Source organism: Oryctolagus cuniculus, chromosome 4 (assembly GCF_051225735.1).
Source record: "Oryctolagus cuniculus isolate XC-2025 breed Fujian yellow rabbit chromosome 4, ASM5122573v1, whole genome shotgun sequence".
NCBI classification, from domain to species: Eukaryota; Metazoa; Chordata; class Mammalia; order Lagomorpha; family Leporidae; genus Oryctolagus; species Oryctolagus cuniculus.
The window spans coordinates 10846830-10865458 of NC_142870.1; the positions used below are offsets into that span (position 1 = coordinate 10846830).

General features: G+C 52.8%; 2 long non-coding RNA genes across 7 annotated transcripts in view; one reads left to right on the forward strand and one right to left on the reverse strand.

Annotated features, from left to right (window-relative positions):
- The first annotated feature begins 7252 nt into the window (after positions 1 to 7252).
- LOC149126903 (uncharacterized) lies at positions 7253 to 11304 on the forward strand. Its single transcript, XR_016233025.1, has 3 exons — positions 7253 to 7942; positions 8407 to 8495; positions 11172 to 11304. It is a non-coding gene; the product is annotated as an uncharacterized LOC149126903 (long non-coding RNA).
- The window catches only part of LOC149126904 (uncharacterized), a 34208-nt gene continuing 26140 nt past the window's right edge, over positions 10562 to 18629 (reverse strand). For 3 of the 6 annotated variants that reach the window (XR_016233020.1, XR_016233019.1, XR_016233024.1), the window contains one exon: positions 10562 to 18610. This is a non-coding gene — a long non-coding RNA (uncharacterized LOC149126904). The remainder of the gene's footprint in view (positions 18611 to 18629) is intronic. The other 3 variants (XR_016233023.1, XR_016233022.1, XR_016233021.1) reach the window with 3 other exon arrangements.

The window sequence follows — 18629 nt, forward strand, 5'->3', positions numbered from 1 at the left end:
CTGTGGCTGGACCAGCCAGGTGCCCCATATGAGTAGCAGGAACCCGAGCACATGAGCCCTCGCCCCCTGAGCCACTGCCTTCCCAGGCGCATTAGCAGGTAGCCGTATCAGAAGCAGGGCAGCTGGGGCTGAAGCTGGCACTCTGGTACCTGACACAGGCGATAATAGCATCCCAAGTGGCAGCTGTGCTGCAGTGCCTGCCCCAATAACACATTTTAAAAATGGGGCTGATAGTAAAGGTACCTGCCTGAGGGCTGCATGCGATCACCTGTGTAGACACGTTCCAGCGTTGCGGCATAGCGGGTAAAGCCACTGCCTGTGACGCTTGCATTTCATACGGGCGCTGATTCGTGTCCCGGCTGCTCCACTTCTGATCCAGCTCCTTTTTAATGGCCTGAGAAAAGCAGTGGAAGATGGACCAAGTGCCTGGGCCCCTGCATCCCTGTGGGAGACCTGGAAGAAGCCCCTGGCTCCTGGCTCCTGGCTCCTGGCTCCTGGCTCCTGGTTCCTGGCTCCTGGCTTTGGCCTGGCTCAGCCCTGGCTGTTGCAGCCATCTGGAAAAAGAACCAGCAGATGGAAGACTTCTCTCTCTGGCTCTCCTTCTCTCTCTACAACTCTGACTTTCAAATGAATAAAAATACCTTTAAAAAAAAAAAGGTCCGATTCCCGATACCTTATTTCCTGCTGCGGATAATTAAGTATCCCTTTCTACAGCTTTCAGCTACAAAGTCCGGCGTGGCGAGGCTCGCCCAGCACCCATTGTGGCATCACCAGGCACAGGGCAGGAAGCTCCAGCCGTGTGGAGCCATGAGAACAGGACATTTGGAGCTGTGGAGCTGAACCCCAGTGCACGAGCATTCCGCAAGGGTTGTCCCGTGGGTCGGCGGACCCCGTAGAGACACGGGACAGTGCGCAAGGCAGTGGGGTGTTTAAAATGTTTGGTACAGCTCCTCAGAAGAAAGGGTCACAGAGCCAGGAATATGCCAGCGGCTCAGGCTGGGAGCCAGGCTAAGTGGACTGGAATCCATCTCAGCTCTGCCATCTTCCACACGGGGGACCTCGGGCCACAGCTCTTGGCACAAGTCCCCTGTCTTTTCTAACCAGTGGGGTTTACTGAAGAGCCTACCACAGGGGGCTGCTATCAGGATTGAACTAATGACTGCATGTGCCGGAAATAGAGTATGTGCTCAACAAATCCAGTGTTTACTGAGCAGAGTTGGACAGCGAGAAGACACGTAGCATGGTCTGCCGCGGGCCGAGGAAGGCGGGGGCTGCTAAGGGCACTCACAGCACAGAGCAGGTGCTCTGAGGCTGTTTGGAGAAACGTGGTGCACCAGCGGATGGGATAGAGACCGGAGAAGTTCTGGGTTAGGGCACAAGGACAAAAAAAGAAGAGAGGAGGCTAGTGCCGTGGCTCACTTGGTTGATCCTCTGCCTGCGGCGCTGGCATTCCATGTGGGCACCGGGTTCTAGTCCCAGTTGCTCCTCTTCCAGTCTAGCTCTCTGCTGTGGCCTGGGAAGGCAGTGGAGGATGGCCTGAGTGCTTGGGCCCTGCACCCCATGGGAGACCAGGAGGAAGCACCTGGCTCCTGGCTTCAGATCGGCGCAGCGCCAGCCGTAGCAGCCTTTTTGGCAGTGAACCAATGGAAGGAAGACCTTTCTCTCTGTCTCTCTCTCTCACTGTCTATAACTCTACCTGTCAAATAAATTTTAAAAAAAAGAAGAAGAGAGAAGGTCAAAAGGAATATTCTGGAAATAAAGCCAAGATTTGTTGTGTAGTGGGAGCTGTTGAGGGTGGGAATGACACAGAAGCTCCGCGCCAGGCACAGGGAGAGCCTTCTCTCCTTGTACCAGGGAAAGGGAGTGCTGAAATCGTGTCCCCTGTGCAGGGCCCTGGGAAAGTCCAGCTCTCAAGGCACAGTCCGCACAGCCAAGTCCCTCAGAGGAAAATCACTCACGATCAAGGCTCCGCAGACAGCCCTGCGCCACTCCCCTGGCTCCCCGCTGAGCCGGAAGTCCCATCGTGGCCATGAACCTTTCTACAAATCCACCTGTGGCTGCCAGGTGCCAGATCCAGGCACCAAAGCCTCCTGATTTCCTAGTCAAATCCAAGGTCCTCTTCTGTCACTCATGGTAGGGGCCAAAGGAGAGGCTTCGCTTGGCCCTGTGCAGGCGCGTGGGAATGCCCTGAGAGCAGAGACTCAGCAGGAGTCGTGACACACAAACGCGCTATGTGCACGGGGCACGCACAGAGTACGTGGCTAGAGGCCCATTCACGAGGAGTGTAGACAAGCTTCAGGGGCATAAGAAATGGTTTCTAGGGGCTTGGAGAATTATACACTGGCCTGGGACAAGGTCCCTGGGCCCACAGAACAGATACGGGACTGTGAATGGCTCTGGGATTCAGAGCGGACTAACGTAGAAGACGTGGGTGTGGCAGGTGTGCTACCTGCTATGGAAATGCAGGGAGGGGACCGGAAGTAGTTGTTTTCTTCCTCCCTAGGGCCAACACCTCAGGCAGGCAGGCAAGGAGGCATCGAGGAAAGCCTCTTCCAGCCTTTTCTCTCTCAGTCGGCACCCCAAGGGGCCATGTTTTTGGGTGACAGTCCCTGCACTCTTTCCTTTCAACCACGATCCTCCTCACCCTACTACCCAGCACCTGCCCCACTGCCCTGCCTGTGTGAGAGCCGAGGGCCTCTGTGCGGCGGCTCCCTGTGTGATCCCCCTGGGTCCCCCAGCTTCAGGGCCAGGAGCCCGGCGGTGAACGGGCTCTCCGGAGAGGAGCTGTCACCAGGTCCCAGCAGGCTGGGCAGCTTGGGCTTTGTTGGAACGCGGACGTGCTGACTGTTGACAGGTGCTGGGACTCCTTGAAAGACTAGGACAAAGGAGGTGTTCTCTCCCACCAGTCACTGGAAGCTTCGGTTTCACATGTGTTCTGTGCCAGCGCTGTATCCCTGCCCCTTCCCCACCCCTCCCGGCTCCGGCTCTGCAGCTCCCACTTTGACACAGTTGAACTACATTTTCTTGCCAAGCAGAAACTCACAATGAAACATACGAGCAACTATGTGTATTCAAAGGCAGAGTCAGAACTGATTTCCGGTGCATCCTCACTTTTAAATACATGTTTACCATGGGCATTTTGAAAAATACAAGTAAGCAAGAAAAAAACTTAGAGCAATTGGAAGCACCCCCATTTTCCCACTCAGAAACCTCTACCTTTAATTTTTTTTTTAAGTTAATTGAGAAGGAGAGAGAGCAGGAGACAGACAGGGCTCCCATGTACTGATTCACCCCCCAGATGCCCAGGCCAGGCTAGCCAGGAGCCAGGAACTCAATCCAGGTCTCCCATATGGGTCGTGAGAACCAAATTACTTGAGCCATCACCTGCTGCCTCCATGGGGCGCCCATTAGCAGGAAGCTGGGCCTCAAACCCAGGCACTCGGATGTGGGGTGTGGGCACCTTAACTGCTGAGCCAAGCGCCTGCCCCTATTCGATCCCAATTTGCATGCCTCTAATGCGCACGCCTAGCACGTAGGGCGGATCGACTGAGACTGAGCAGCCTGAGCTCCTGCATCAGCTCATTTCGGGTTGATGCAATGCCTGGGCCTGTCCATGCTGGGTGCATGGGGCCAGAAAGACCAGAAGATGAGGGAGGCAGCAGGGGCTCTGGTGCCCTGAGCCGCAGCTCGGCCCCACGGGAGGCCGTTCATCCTCCTCGTTCCTGGCAGAGTGGCGGGGCCCCACCCGGTGCAGGGCAGAGGCACCTGCGGGGCAGGCGGGGCTTTGAAGCACAAGGCAGGTGTTCTGCACAGATGCACACATGCACACGGTTCCACGCTCCTGACCCCGGGGAAGCAGCTCTGGGGCCCTCAGAGAGAACCGGGGAGACTGAGGAAGGGGCAGCTCTGACGTGAGTGAGGGCCACCGACAGGGGGCAGCTGAGTCGTTATGACTAACACGGCTTAAGTTTTTCCCAAGACTGGTAAGACCTGGGAAAAGTAGCATTTATATCTCTTTTGAAATGTACCATTGGGTCATCCCATGCACTCTCACTGCACTTAGTCAGCTGCTTTCTCTTCTTAACAAGAGCTTGGAGTTTTGTGGGTTTTTTTTTTTCCAATTTTTTTTTTACCAAATTCTAGAGACCTGTTTGGGTCCCTACACCGCAGAAAGGAGAACAGATTTTGTCCGTGGAAGGAGAATCCTCTAGAACAGCTCTCCTTTGAACAGTTCTCGATCTTGAACTTCCACGAAAGACCGAATATAAAAGCGGGAGGTGTCCTCTCCGAGAATCCGAAGCCACAGCTCCACATGACTTGGTAATGCCGTGTAGTGTTTCACTGTGTGGAAAATTGATAATTTATTAATCAAGCCCTTATCTGAGTCACATTCAGCTGCCAATATCCAACTCCTCAGTTACAGCGACTTCAGCAAGCGGAGACTTCGCTTTTCTCGGATAACGAAAAGTCTGGAAGGAGGCAGTGTTGATGCTGGCTTGGAGGGTCGTGGTCGCCTCCCACACTGAGTCTTGGGCAGACACAGACGGGGAGAGGAAAGCCATAGGTCAGAGGGACACTGACCACTCGGTCGGTTCCCCTCTCCACACCTGCCGGTGACTTCTGCTTGCATCTCTTTGGCCATGCCTACTGCAGACAGTCAAAAAAAAATGTTTTTAGCCGAGTGCACTGGCTATGCCCTGCCCCACAAAATAGGGGTTCACTTGGTAAGAAGAGAAAATGAGAAAAACAACTAACCCGCTGTCACGATGCCATATCCTTAAAGCTCCATCACAACATAAATTCAGAGCAAGTCTTAAAAAAAAAAAAGGAAAGAAATTGATCCTTTTAAGCAGGAGTGGGGAACCTTGTTTTCTGCTCAGGGCCATTTGGGTATTTATAGCATCATTCTCGAGCCCTACAACACGATCGGCTTAAAAATTAGCCTGCTGTAGGTGGGACTGAATTTCGAGTCCCGAGTCCTGCCTGTGGTTGTTTTGGCAGAGCCAGACCAAGCAATTCTGCCAGCTGGACATTCCCTACCCCTGCTTAAAAGAGCTGTGGTTTGCTCCGAGACTTCTCAGATCAGCTACTCTTTAGAAATGTACTGATTTACATTCCTACTGCCAGCATCCAATAGGAAGATCTCTCTTGCACAAAAATATTGGTAGAATGTCTTTATTTCTAAGCTCTGTTCATTTATCCGATCAGTGTGACATGTGTGCCCCACAGCCATGCTGCTCCAGCTTTGATGTGTACACAAGATCCCAAGACTCTCAGGAAAATAGAGATACGGATGCATCAGGGGCGGCTGTACGTCTGCATCTCTCACGCGCTCCCGGATGGCACAGGTGTGTGTTCCTGGTCCACAGCGCGCTCTCTGAGCCTGAGCTCCTGGGCGCTCCACCAGTGCGATCTCATTACAGGACAGGGTGTTTCGGGGCTGTAGAGTGAGGGCTGCTGTCTTGCCCGGGAAGGAGAGTGAGGTGGGCGACTGAGCACCCTCGGCGTGGGCTGATCCAGAAGCCGAGTCTACCAAATGCTGCTGGTGGAGGGAATCGTTCAGTTGTGCAAGCCAGCCCAAGGTTTCCAGGTGAGCTGAGAGGCCCGGCAAGAAACGATGCTGCCATAGGCAAGCCAGGGCCAGGTTGTGGAGGGGAAAGGGAGTCGGGCACCCCGCAGGTGTGATCCAGACAGAGACTGGAGGAACCCGGGCACGGGGAGGACCCCAGGTGGCATGGCGGCTCCGTTGTTGAAACACGAGTTTGCATTTGGTTCCTTCTTGCCACCCACACCCACTTCCTGCTGGCAGCCCAGCTTCACACTTTCTTGCCCTCAGGATTCGGGACAGCGGAAGAGCTCCTTCCTGGCCTTTGTGAAAGCTAAGACCCCGGGTGAGAGGGCGCCAAAAGCCTGGCAGATGGGAGAAGGGGAAACTGTGTGTGTGTGTGTGTGAATGTGTGTGTGGAAGAGTGTGTTGTGTGAGAGTGTCAGTGTGTGTGAGTGTGTGTGAATGTGAGTGTGCATGTGTGTGTACAAGAGTATATGTGAATGTGTGTGAGTGTGAGAGTGTGTGTGAGAATGTGAGTGTACATGTGAGTGTACAAGAGTGTGTGTGAATGTGAGTGTGTGTGTGAGTGTACAAGAGTATATGTGAATGTGAGTGTGTGAATGTGTGAGTGTGCAAGAATATATGAGTGTGTGAGTGTGAGTGTGTAAGAGTATTGTGAATGTGAGTGTGTGAATGTGTGTGAGTGTACAAGAGTATATGTGAATGTGTGTGAATGTGAGTGTACAAGAGTATATGTGAATGTGTGTGAGTGTATGTGAGTGTGTGAGAATGTGTGAGTGTACGTGTGTGTGAATGTGTGAGCGTGTGTGTGTGAATGTGAGTGTACAAGAGTGTGAATGTGTGTGAGTGTGAATGTGTGAGTGTGTAAGAGTATATGTGAGTGTGTGCGGGTGTAAGAGTATGTGTGAATGTGATTGTGTGAATGTGTGTGAGTGTACAAGAGTATATGTGAATGTGTGTGAATGTGAGTGTACAAGAGTATATGTGAATGTGTGTGAGTGTATGTGAGTGTGTGAGAATGTGTGAGTGTACGTGTGTGTGAATGTGTGAGCGTGTGTGTGTGAATGTGTGTGAGTGTACAAGAGTGTGAATGTGTGTGAATGTGAATGTGTGAGTGTGTAAGAGTATATGTGAGTGTGTGCGGGTGTGAGTAAGAGTATGTGTGAATGTGAGTGTGTGAATGTGTGTGAGTGTACAAGAGTATATGTGAATGTGTGTGAGTGTGAGTGTGAGAGTGAGTGTACGTGTGTGTGAGTGTACAAGAGTGTGTGTGAATGTGTGAGCATGTGAGAGTGTGTGTGAATGTGTGTGAGTGTACAAGAGTGTGTGCGTGTGCATGTGTGAGTGTACGTGTGTGTGAATGTGTGTGTGAGTGTACAAGAGTGTGTGTGAATGTGTGAGCATGTGAGAGTGTGAATGTGTGTGAGTGTACAAGAGTGTATGTGTGTGTGCATGTGTGTGAGTGTACGTGTGTGTGCGTGTGTGTGTGTGTGTGTGTGCTGGGGCATCCAGAGCAGGGCAGTGAGAAGGGTCTGGGGAGCAGCAGCCAGGGCTGGGCCCCAGGCACCGTGCTCTGCTTGGAAAGTGTTTCCCAAAACCCAGAGGTGGAAACGCAACTCGCCCGACGCCACCACCCCCCGACTCCACGCCAACACCCCCCCACACCTCCCCCAACCCCAGGACCAGTGTGGAGAGGTCTGGAACTTTAGGAGGTGACTGGGCCATGGGGGCCCCGGCCTTGTGGATGGATTCCTGATCCTTCTCTCGGGAGTGGGTCGGCGTGACTGTCACCATGGTAAAGGCCTCTTCCTGCCCTGCCCTTCTTGTCATATTTTAGATATTTTAGATATCAAAAATCGATTAGTTCCCTCTGACCAGCCTAGTGAATCCTAACGTTTGCATAAGAATTTCAGGAGCCTACTGAGGGGAGAGGCATTGGAACGGCGGACTTCGTCCCTGCTAATGATGACGCCTCCACCCAACTGATGCTGAGTCTTTGTCAAGAGACTTCCGCCACCTGGCCGAGGCCCTGGGCTTTCCTGCTTTGCCTGATGGACCGCATCAAACAAAGCCTGAACATCTGCCTAGGTATCAATTAAACAGACACACTGGTTGATTTCTAACCCCCCCTGAAGCTACCCTGGTCTCTTTGGCTCAGGATCTCTCCTTCCCCAAGATGGCAGCTTCCTGAAATAAACCCTTTCCTCTGACCAACACTCCTCTCTGGTGAACCGGCTGCCCAAACAGCAAGGGCCCGGTCACCTGTCTGGTGACATGACAACCCTGCTCTCCTGCCCGCCTACCTTCTGCCATGGGCTGACCCTGGAGGAAGGCACCTTGCCGGATGCAGTCCCCCTGACCAGAATCCAAGAGGTAAATCTTCTATGGTCTATAAATGACCAGTCTCGGGTAACAGTGCAGCGGCACAGAACAGACTAGTCTTAGACCCCACCCAGGTCTCCCGCCCTGGACTCCTGTCCCCAGAGACGCAGCCCGATTGCAGGACTGTGGTGCCACAGTGCAGGGGTGGAGGTACAAGGAGGCGGCCTCGATGGGTGGCTGTTTCTTCCTCTTCCCTGAACTGCTCTGGCCTCAGGAGAGCCACACTGCCTCCGTGTGCTGTGCTCCAGCCATTGTTCGGTTGTCAGCTCAGCTGCAACCTCGTGTCAATGGTGCCTCTTGTAAGCCTTTTTGGACTTGGACCATGGACAACAAAACCTAGAATGTCTTTTGTTTAGTAGCACAGGGTCATGGCATTTACAGTGTTTATGGGGCTCTGAGGGTCATGGGAGGAAAAGCTTTTAACACCACTGACATAAGTTACCTTTTTAACCAAGGGTGCGAAAAGACGAGAAAAGAGACTAGAAGTTGAGGTCATGGGGACAGTGGCTCCTATGGCCCCGGGACACCCTGCATTTCTAACCAGGTGAACACTGTGAAGGCTTTTCAACTGAAGAGAGTGTGAGAGTGTGTGCCTCTGTGTCTGGGTGTGCATGCAGATCTCTAAGTGTGTGTACACGCATTGTCTCTGTGTCATTGTGTGTATGTCTCTGTGTGTGCGATTGTGTGTGCATGTCTCTGCGTGTGCAGTTGTATGGGTGTGCATGTCTCTGTGCATGTCGGTGTCTATGTGTGCGTTTGTGTGTGTGCATGCGTGTCTCTGTGTGTGCCTTTGTGTGTGTTCACAGATGTCTGTGTGTGTGCGTGTGATCATCTTCCAGGTGCACTTAGCCCTTGTAATGCCTGTTGCCCTAACAACAGTGCTAACAACAACAATGGAGTCCTGCTCAGGGACACCCACTTTCCTGGGGTCCTCAGTCCACACCTACAGATGTCACAGCACCACCTACACTGAGACAGACTCAGAAACCCCTGAAAGCACAGCCAAGAGAAACAGGACACTTCCGAAAGTCTGTGGGTAAAACGGAATTTGAAGGTGCACTTGTTGTGGTGAAAACTATTGAAATCCACGCATAGTTTTTCATAATAAGCATTTTCCATGAAGTTTTTGAAGACTCTGAAAGCCTCCGTTTCCCTAGTTGAGTGGCTTTAGCCCTGGCTGACCTTAGAAGACCCACTTGGGAAGATTTTTCTAAATGCCAGCGCCCAGGCCCATCTCCAGGTGAGTCTCTCTGGGGGTGCAGCTGAGAATCTGGATTTTTAAAGGTGATTTCAATCGGAGTCTATATTTTTAAAGTTTTTCTTTTTTGTATTTGATATACAAAAAAATTAGGAAGATCTCCCATCTGCTGGATCACTTCTCAAATGCCTGCACGGCCAGGAGCTGGGTATTCAATCCAGATCGCCCAGGTGGATGCAGGGACCCAACTCCTTGAGCCGTCCCCTGCTCTCTCTCAGAGTGTGCATTAGCAGGGAGCTGGGACTGGGAGCTGAGCCAGGACCGAAACCCAGGCACTGTGACACGGGATGTCTGCATCCAATCTATCTCCTAACCACGAGGCCAAATGCTCGCCCCGGAATTAATGTATTTTTTAAAAAAGATGTATTTGTTTGAAAGTCAGAGTTACATAGCAAGAGGCAGACAGACAGAGAGAGAGAGAGAAAGAGAGAGAGAGAGGTCTTCCATCACTGGTTCACTCCCCCATTGGCCGCAACGGCTGGAGCTGTGCTGATCCAAAGCCAGGAGCCAGGAGCTTCTTCCAGGTCTCCCACACGGGTGCAGGGGCCCAAGGACTTGGGCCACCCTCGGCTGCTTTCTCAGGCCACAGCAGAGAGCTGAACTGGAAGAGGAGCAGCCGGGACTCAAACAGGCGCCCCTATGGGATGCCGGCACTGCAGGCAGCAGCTTTACCCACTACACCACAGCGCCAGCTATTTTTAAAGGCTGCCTACATACACTGACTATGCAGTCAGATCCCTTTGCAGACTGGAAACAGCCCGGAGGAAAGCGAAGTAACCAAGCTCCTGTTGTACGCAGCCAGCTCTCCGTTATTCTGCGGCGTGACTGACGGCACACTGGGGCTGGCCAGCTGCTCAGGCCGAGTCTGATGACATGGATGCGACGGGGCAGCATCAGGGCCTGTCAAAGGCTCCAGGCCGCTTGGGAATGGCATCTGACACTGCTGAGACTGCGGCCCAGGAGGGAGAGACGGAGGCGAGCAAACCCCGAACATGAGCCCTAGTTGCCCTTCAGCAAAGAATCAGGCTTGAGCTGTCACAGTACTCGATCTCTCTCTCCAAGGTCAATGGGAATGAAGAGGCCTCTTGGCTTGATTTCTCCCCCTAAAGCAAGTGTTTCAATAATCTCCATTTTCCGCCTCACTACAGGAGCCATTGTCCCGCGTGTTTGAGTGTAAGGGAAATAAAACCATTTCTGTAAGAAATGGCATTGCTTGTTTAACCCTGCTTGTAAAAAGGTTGCTCAACTGGCAGAGACGAAAGGCAGCGTTTTTCAAAGCACAGAAAACCACCGATTGCCCAGTAGAGAGGTTGGAACCTTTGGAGCCTCACTTTTTAAGTGGAAAAATACCCTTTTCTTCTTCTTTTAAAAACTGTTTTATTTGAAAGGCAGAGTTACAGAAAGAGAGAGGCAGAGACGTGAGAAAGTGTTCTTCCATCTGCTGGTTCACTCCTCCAATGGTCACAGTGACCAGGGCTGGGCCAAGCAGAAACCAGGAGCCAGGAGCTCCATCCTGGTCTCCCAGTTGGAAGCAGGAGTCCAAGGCCCTGGGCCATCTTCTGCTGCTTTCTCAGGTGCATTAGCAGGGAGCTGGATCAGAAGTAGAACAGCGGAGACTCGAACCTGTGGCCATCTGGGATGTTGGTATTGCAGGTGGTGGCTTAACCTGTAGCGCCACGCCGCCGGCCCCTGTTTCCTTCTTTGTTGCTCACAACCATGGGTTCACGGTGGGAAGCTACAAAACTAGGCTTTTGTAAACGATACTGTTTAGGATTGGGAGGTTGGGAGAAGTGAGGTTTTCATTCTCACGATGAGAACTGTGCTAAACACCTAGACCCAACCATTACACAACGTATGTGTGCATCAATACTTCACCCTGTATCCCCTAAGTAGGACGTGCAATTATTATGCATCAGTTAAAAACAAACAAAAAGACTGAGAACTTTTTTTCTCTTCCTTTAGCCAAACTGAATCCCATGCGCTTGTCCAACCCCGGGGTCCTCATCCTCGTCCTGAATTCACTGTCTCCGGATGGGAACCTGTTGGCTGCCTCAGGGCCCCCTGCTGCCCCAGCCCTTCCTCTTCTGCCCCCAGCTTGTCAGCTCCTGCGGAACCAGTAGGTGTGAGGGGGGGGGTGCTGGGTGCCTCAAGAGGGAAGCATTACTCAAAGGGGACTCTCCATCCCTGGGTCCACCTTCTGCAAACATGTCAGCAACAAAACGCTTGGGCTGGGAGGCCGGAGCACAGGGATGGAGGATTATGCAGGAATCTTGTGGCCCTGTAAGCCCAGGATATAATCCCCCAGGCCAGCTGCTTATAAACAACGTTGGAAGACCACAGCTGCCTCCCTCAGAACTTCCAACTGCTTGATAAGAGGATTTGAAGATGTCTAAACACGGCTTGGCCAGTCCATTCACTTTCAGCGGCCGAAACTCCTGGAACTGGTCAGGACACATCTTGTGTTTACCAGCTCCACCACGGCCCTGGTCTGCTAGAGTGGACGCTGGGAAGACAGGAGGGGTGGGGAAGAACACTGTCTCCCCTGAGCCCTGAGGTGGATGTGGCTTTGCCAAACAAAGCCTTGGAGGTAAACGGGCTCAGAGCTCACCTAGGCTGGTGCCAACGCATTGCATGGCCTGGGATTTTACCTCTGCTTGCAAAAAGAGATTTGTGCCGGCCCCTGCACAGGTGTCCTACAAGCCAGAGACCCTTGTTCTGCTCAGCATCCGGTTGTCAGGAGGGTAACTGCACCCTCCAGGATCCTTCCCTTGTATTCACTGGGTCCAGGTGGGAAATTGTAGGTCTGACTCCTTTCTTGCTACCTTCCTTCCTGTAACTGGAACTTACAGTATGGGACTGGGAAAAAATAAGAAATACTGGTGAGTCCTCTCTACACGCAGACATTCAGAGACAGATTTTCCTGCCAGAGGAGGACTTGCTACCCTGGGTCTGGATGGAGGTCAAAGCCACCTTAATCGTAACCTGGCACTGCTGTCGATGGCTGCTCTGTCGCTGCGTGGGGAGATGGCACTGAGTAAGAAATGAGTGAGCCTGCACTCTGATCCTAATCCTGGAATGTAGCCTGTGTGCGTGTGTGTGTGTGTGCACCTGCATGTGTGGACGTACACATAGTGTGTACACACACAGTCCAGATCTGGTTTTCCCTTGTTTGTCAAATAGCAAGGTTAAAACCCGACCCCCTTGACCTCACAGGATAGAGAGAAAAAGAGAGAGAGGGAGAAGGAGGGGAGAGGGGGAGGGAGATGATAAGAAACTGGCCCCTGCCATCATGGAGGCTGACAAGTCCCAAGGGGGCTGGGCAAGCTGGAGACCAGGGAGAGCTGAGGGTGTGAGTTTCACGCTGAAGGCCAGCAGGCTTGAGCTCCAGGAAGGGCCGATGTTAATTCTGCTTCCAAAGGCAGGAGAAAGGCAAAGTCCCGGTCTGCAGGCAGCCAAGCAGGAGACATTCTCTCCTACTCAGCGAAATGATCAGCCTTTTGTTCTCTCCAGGTTCTCCACACGAGACCCATCCTCGATGGAAGGCCATCTTCTCTACTCAGTCCACTGATCTACATCCAAAAACACCCTTACAGAAACATCCAGAATAATGACTGACCAAATATCTGGATGCCCTGTGACCCAGTCACACAAACTTCATCACTGCAGTGGAGCAAGAGACAGCACTGGACCCCGGAGAGAACACCACTTCCGGACCCGGCAGCTCAGGTTCAAGTTCCAGCTCTTTTCCTTGCTGGCTATATGACTTCCAGGTTCCTCAGTCTGTCTGAGGCTGCCTCTGTAGAACCAGGGTGACGGAAGTGCCAGCATACCACACACAGCAGGCACCAAGGTGTTAGTTGTTATGGATGTTAAAAAAAAAAAAAAGGACTTTTATAAGTTTTGATTACTTGTTGCTTTTGATGTATATTATTATTTTGGGTGAAAGGGACTGTGGGACATAGAAAATATAAGACGGAGAAAGAGGCTTTCGTATCAACAAAGAAAAACTCACGGGCCAAACGGTGCTATAGACCTTGTTAACACAAACTTACTCTCCAGGGAGTCAGTCAGGATCTGTGAGTCCTGGAGATGTCAGAACTTGCAGACCGTGCGGCTCAGCTCCTCTAGAGAAAACTCCCCCTGCTCTCCCCCAGAGGTTTGTGAGCCCACGTGGCCTTGGGCTCTAGCCGGAAGGTGGCTGTGCTCTTTGCTGAGCTGGGACTGGGGCACGTTATATGCCTGAGTGTCAGGTGATCCAGAAACCTGACCCATGGGGACCTTGACACTATCATCCCCCCCCTCAAAAATAAAATTATTGTTTTGATCCAGAAATCAAGTTGGAAACCTCTCCCACCATTGGTGCCAGTTTTCAAGGCACAGTAATGGCTGAAACGACGGCCTGCTGGTCCAGACGAGGCTTGGCCAACCTGACACCTCACTGCGGTACTGCTCCTCCTTCCAAAGTCCTGTGGCAGCACACAGGTCCTGCGTCCTCCTTGCACCCGAATCAGACCCAAAGAACAGCATAAGGTTAGAGACGGCCTAGATGGCGATGCGAGAAATGCAGGCGCTGCACTGGCCAGACGAGACTGCTGGGGGCCAGCAGAACGGCTCTCACAGAGTGTGAGATATTTGGGGTTTGGCAAACCCTAAGAAGCTGGCTGCCAAGTCCCACTGCCCCCTCTCCCTCTAGTGTATTCCAAAGGAAATTAAATCCACATGTTTCTGATTTGCTGACACTTAAAGCGCTTCCAAAGGTGGTTTTGCAAGAGTGGTTTGGACACGAGGAGTCCAGAGAAACTTTAATTATTATTGTTATTTTTCATTTTGAAATGCAGACCTGTACGCTTACATAATACATGCCATGCCTACAAAGTCAGAGCCCAGTTTTGCTTTACCAAAACGTTTTGTCCTGGGCCCACCAGGACAGATAATAGAAGCCAACTGGAGAAGAGCAATGGTGACCTTAACTTAGACATTCATTTTGAAAAATAGCACTGTCCACTGCCTCTTTTCACTGGGCAGCACCTACGAGATCAAGTTAGTATTCAAAAATAGAAGCCTTCTATCAGATCTAGGGATTACATTACTTCTTCCAACTCTAGCCAAGGCAGTGAAAGCCTAAATTCAAGATGGCGCCCACGGCAGGTTCTGGATGTGAGGTCCAAGGTCCAAGGACGTGACACCTGGCTCCTCTGGGGCAAGAGGCCGAGGCAAGGTGTGCAGTAGAATGTTCTGGAATGCCCTGCCATGTCTGCGAGGGGAACTTAATCCACCTAACTTGAGCCCCCGGGAAACAGAATCCTGTGGGACAGTTAGAAATTGTTAGCACTTGAGGACACAACTTGTGACCTCTCCAAGACCAGCCACGTGAAAATGATTGGCCAGAAATTCGGGGACCAAGAGAGATTCGGGGTCCAAAAGAGATTCGGGGACCAAAGGGTTCTCTTGCGAACCTGAGATTCAAGGTTTTGGTTTCTCCCCGCCTTCTCCCCACTCGGGCTCTGCGGATGTCTGCTCAGGATTCCTCTGCAAGGTGCGCTCCTCGCTGATCCGAATTCTCTGAGGCTGCTCCCCCTTCCTTCCCTAGCCCTGGCACCTGCACGGTGGCCTCGGACCCCATGCTGGGGGTCCGGTTTGTGGCAGATGTGCCTGAGGTGTCTGATGATGGAGGGAACGAAAGCTCAGAAAAGGCGGTGGCAACCCCTCTGGAGCCCTGCTCCCCGCTCCCCCACTGGAGTTCTGGAGGCGCAGAGCGGTCTCCTCGCCCCCTGGCCCTCGACCCTCACTGCCCCTGACTTTCAAAGTCCACGTGCTGCCCTTCTTACTGGTCTCAGCCTAGACGCCCCTTCTGGGGAAGCTGGAATGTTTCAGTCCAGCATAGGGAACTCCCTCAAGTCCCTCCATGGTGAGCTGCCCTCCCTCCTGGGTACACTGAGACCTCGTCACGTTTAAGCAATCAAGTACAAGGTCACCAGCACAGCGTGGATCCCCGCCCCCGACCCCACCCCCAGACTGCTGGGTCCTTGAGGCCAGGAACCCGGGTTCTCTGTCCCTGTGCCCTCAGCACCTGCCTCAGGGGTGGTGAAAAGACACTGTAGCTTCCTTGGCTGACTTCACACCCTGGTTCTTCCTGCAGCCAGCCTCAGTTTCCCCAATGGCTCAGCTCTGAAAACAGGAAACGCCAAAAGACATGAGTGTTACAGATTCACTTGAATTCGTTTCTAGGGGCTGCAGAATAACAGGTCACAAAGTGGGCAGCTGAAGCTGCAGACATCTGTCGTCGCAGCGTGGGGAGGCTGGGGAGTCTGAGGTCACGGTTGGGGCCTCATGCGGGCTGGGGCGGGGGGTAGAGAGAGGCGGGACCTGCTGCAGACCCTTCTCCCAGCTTCTGCTGCCCCGCTGGTGATCCTTGCTGCTCCTTGGCTGGTCGATGCACCACCCCAGTCTCTGCCTTCATCCCCACACGGCATTCTCCCTGTGGCCATCTGTGCCCTCCGAACACGGACACGGCCGTTTCGGATTAGGGCCCACCCTAATGGCCTCATTTTAAGTGGATCATTGCAAAAGCCCTACTTTTTCTTTTCTTTAAGATTTATTTCTTTATTTGAAATTAAGAGTTACACAGAGAGAAAGAGAGAGACAGAGAGAGAGAGAGAGAGATCTTCCATCCACTGGTTCACTCCCTAAATAGCCTCAATGGCCAGAGCTGGGCCAGGCTGAAGCCAGCAGCCAGGAACTGTACCTAGGTCTCCTACGTGGGTGGCAGGGGCCCAAGGACTTGGGCCATCTTCTGCTGCTTTCCCAGATGCATTGGCAAAGAGCTGGATGGGAAATGGGGCAGTCAAGACTGAAGCTGGGTTCCATATAGGATGCCCGCGCTGCAGCCGGCAGCTTAACCCGCTGCACCACAATGCCAGCCCCGGGGTCCGTCTCAACACATGGTCACACTCACAAGTGCGGGGGTGGGGGAGACTTCAAAATCTTTTGGGGGAGCACAATGCAACCTATAACACCATCTTGGGATAAAGAAAAAGAAAGAGAGAAGAAAATGAAAAACGTCAGCTTAAACGCAGGATTTACACTTTTGAAAAACGGAAGGGCTTGTTGTTCACCCTGCTGCAGGGACCCCAGGGGCACACCAGGGCTGTCCTGAGCCGGCCACTGGCTCACCAGCCCTTCCCATGCAAGGCTGTGTCCTCACCTCCCCGGCAGGCACAGCTCCCTTCATCCGTGTTCCCCAGCGAGTCCAGTCTGTTTTATACACAGTCACAGCGAGACCGAGGGATTAGCTGGATGCCGGCTGTAGTTAATTTACTGTTTCCACTCACCAAATGCAAGCCCAATCGCAGCAATTAATTTGTCCAGATCAAATCAGGTCCTCCTTACACCTGTTTCCCCGTTTAATTAGGTTCGAATCTCTGGGGGCAGCTGGAGGCACCGTGGTGCCTCACCTACGCCTTGGAGTAGGAGGGCATCTGTGAGACCCAGCCGCCGCCGCAGTGCAGGGGCGCCGGCCCCGGGATGGCACCGGCCCTTCCGTGCAGAGCTCTTACAGCCGGGGTCCCCTGCGCCTGGCTAGGGACAGGAGCCCATTTTTCATCACAACCTTCCCTTCACCCCCTCCCAAGGGGAGAAAATGTTCCTGGTGGGACTTCTTTGTGAGCTAATTGTTGGCCCAGAGTCAGGCTCATAGTTAAGGCTGTCGGTCTAATTAGCCCTCTGTCTAATTAGCCTGCCTATCAGCAGTGCCTGATATGATTCCTCGGGATAATGAAGTGGGGGGAACAAAGAGGCTGCCTTCTCTTCTCCCCTTCCCAATATTTTGGACTCTTCCTTTTGGAAGATGACCCAACGCTAATGAGACACGAGTCACTTACCACTGGGGTGCAAACAGAGAGATAAATGACATCAGTAATTAAGTCGCAGGTTCTCTTGGGTATAATGGAGCCATTTGTCAGCCAATATTATTCAATTAATTAATTCCATTAGGGCTACCGAACTCCCCCAAATCCAGCCTTTCAGCTGTCAGCTCTGAGAATCTGTACAATACAAAAATAGAATGGTGAATCAACGCAGCTGAAACCAAGAGGAAAAATATTTCCTCCACCACAGGAGACCCAGCTAGAAGCCTCCGCTGTGTGGACGTGTGCGTGCTCATGGCCAGCCACGTGATCCTCCCCAGCACAGACTGGACAAATACGGTGGGCTCCTGAGCTCAGGTCTTTAGCAGAGAAAGGGGGATTGGTCCAGGTCATCTTGGTACGCCCTAGCCATCATCACTGGCAAGGCCCCCGGGGAGCCTCCCACCCATTGCCAAGGAGGGACCAGGGACTCGGCGGACATGAAATGGACTGTGAAAGGGCCGTGGGGGGATGGGCAGGTTCCCAGGCAGCAGCTCCCAACCCACGTGTTCCACGTGTGCCTGTGTTCTTTACTGAAGAGTTATTTTATTTTGTTTGAAAGGCAGCGTTAGAGAGAGGGAGAGACAGAGAGAGAGAGACGGCTTCTATCTGCTGGCTCACTCCCCCAGTGCGTCTCATAAGCCTGTTAGGGCTGAATGGGGATGGGGAAGGGTGCTGCCGCCTGGATTCTCAGCTCGGTGATCCCAGGGGGCCTCTGCTCAGCACTCCCCACACCGCCCTCTAAAGCCCATTCACAGAGATGACCAAGGCAACCCCTTGGCCGGGCATGCTCACGTCTTCACTCCCAGACATCATCTCAGCATCCTGGCTGGGGTTTGCCGCGGACCATGGTGCCTACAAGAGCTTTAGCAAAGAAAGATTATTTTGGAGCGAGATCCCAGCCCTTGGGTGTTGGGGGACCGGAAGGAACAGCGTGGGAAGAGAAGGCGGCGACAGGATCCGGATCACCTTCGGTGACAGCCCTCCAAGAAGCTGTGTCAGATGCACCTCAGAATGTCCAGCCTGGGCACAGGTGATTCTGACCACTCAGGAGGCCCGCATCCCTTCTGAGTGTGTGGGTTCGAGTCCCGCCTCCACTTCTGATGCCAGTTTACAGTGAATGCACATTAGGGAGGCAGTGAGTGATGGAGATCTTGTGGGAGACCCAGCGGCAGTTCTGGGCTCCAGCCTTTGGTCGGCCCCACTCTTGTTCAGGGCCTTGGGGGAGTGCACTAGCAAATGGAACTCTTTGTCTGTGTCTCTCTGCCTTTCAGCACAGAAAAAGGAGCCCATTTACCTGCAAACTTCCATCCTGTTTTGGTCCCAGCTTGCCCTCTGGGGGGTTGAATGTCTCACTCCAGGTGGCACCTACCTGAGTGCTGGGATACTCAGTGAAGAGAGGGAGACGCATGGTGATGCCAGCACCATCCAGTTGTCCCAGCACACAGCCAGCTGCCCCTCAATGACTGGTGCAGAAACTGGGCCAGAAAATGAGGGCTGCACACAGAAGATGTTC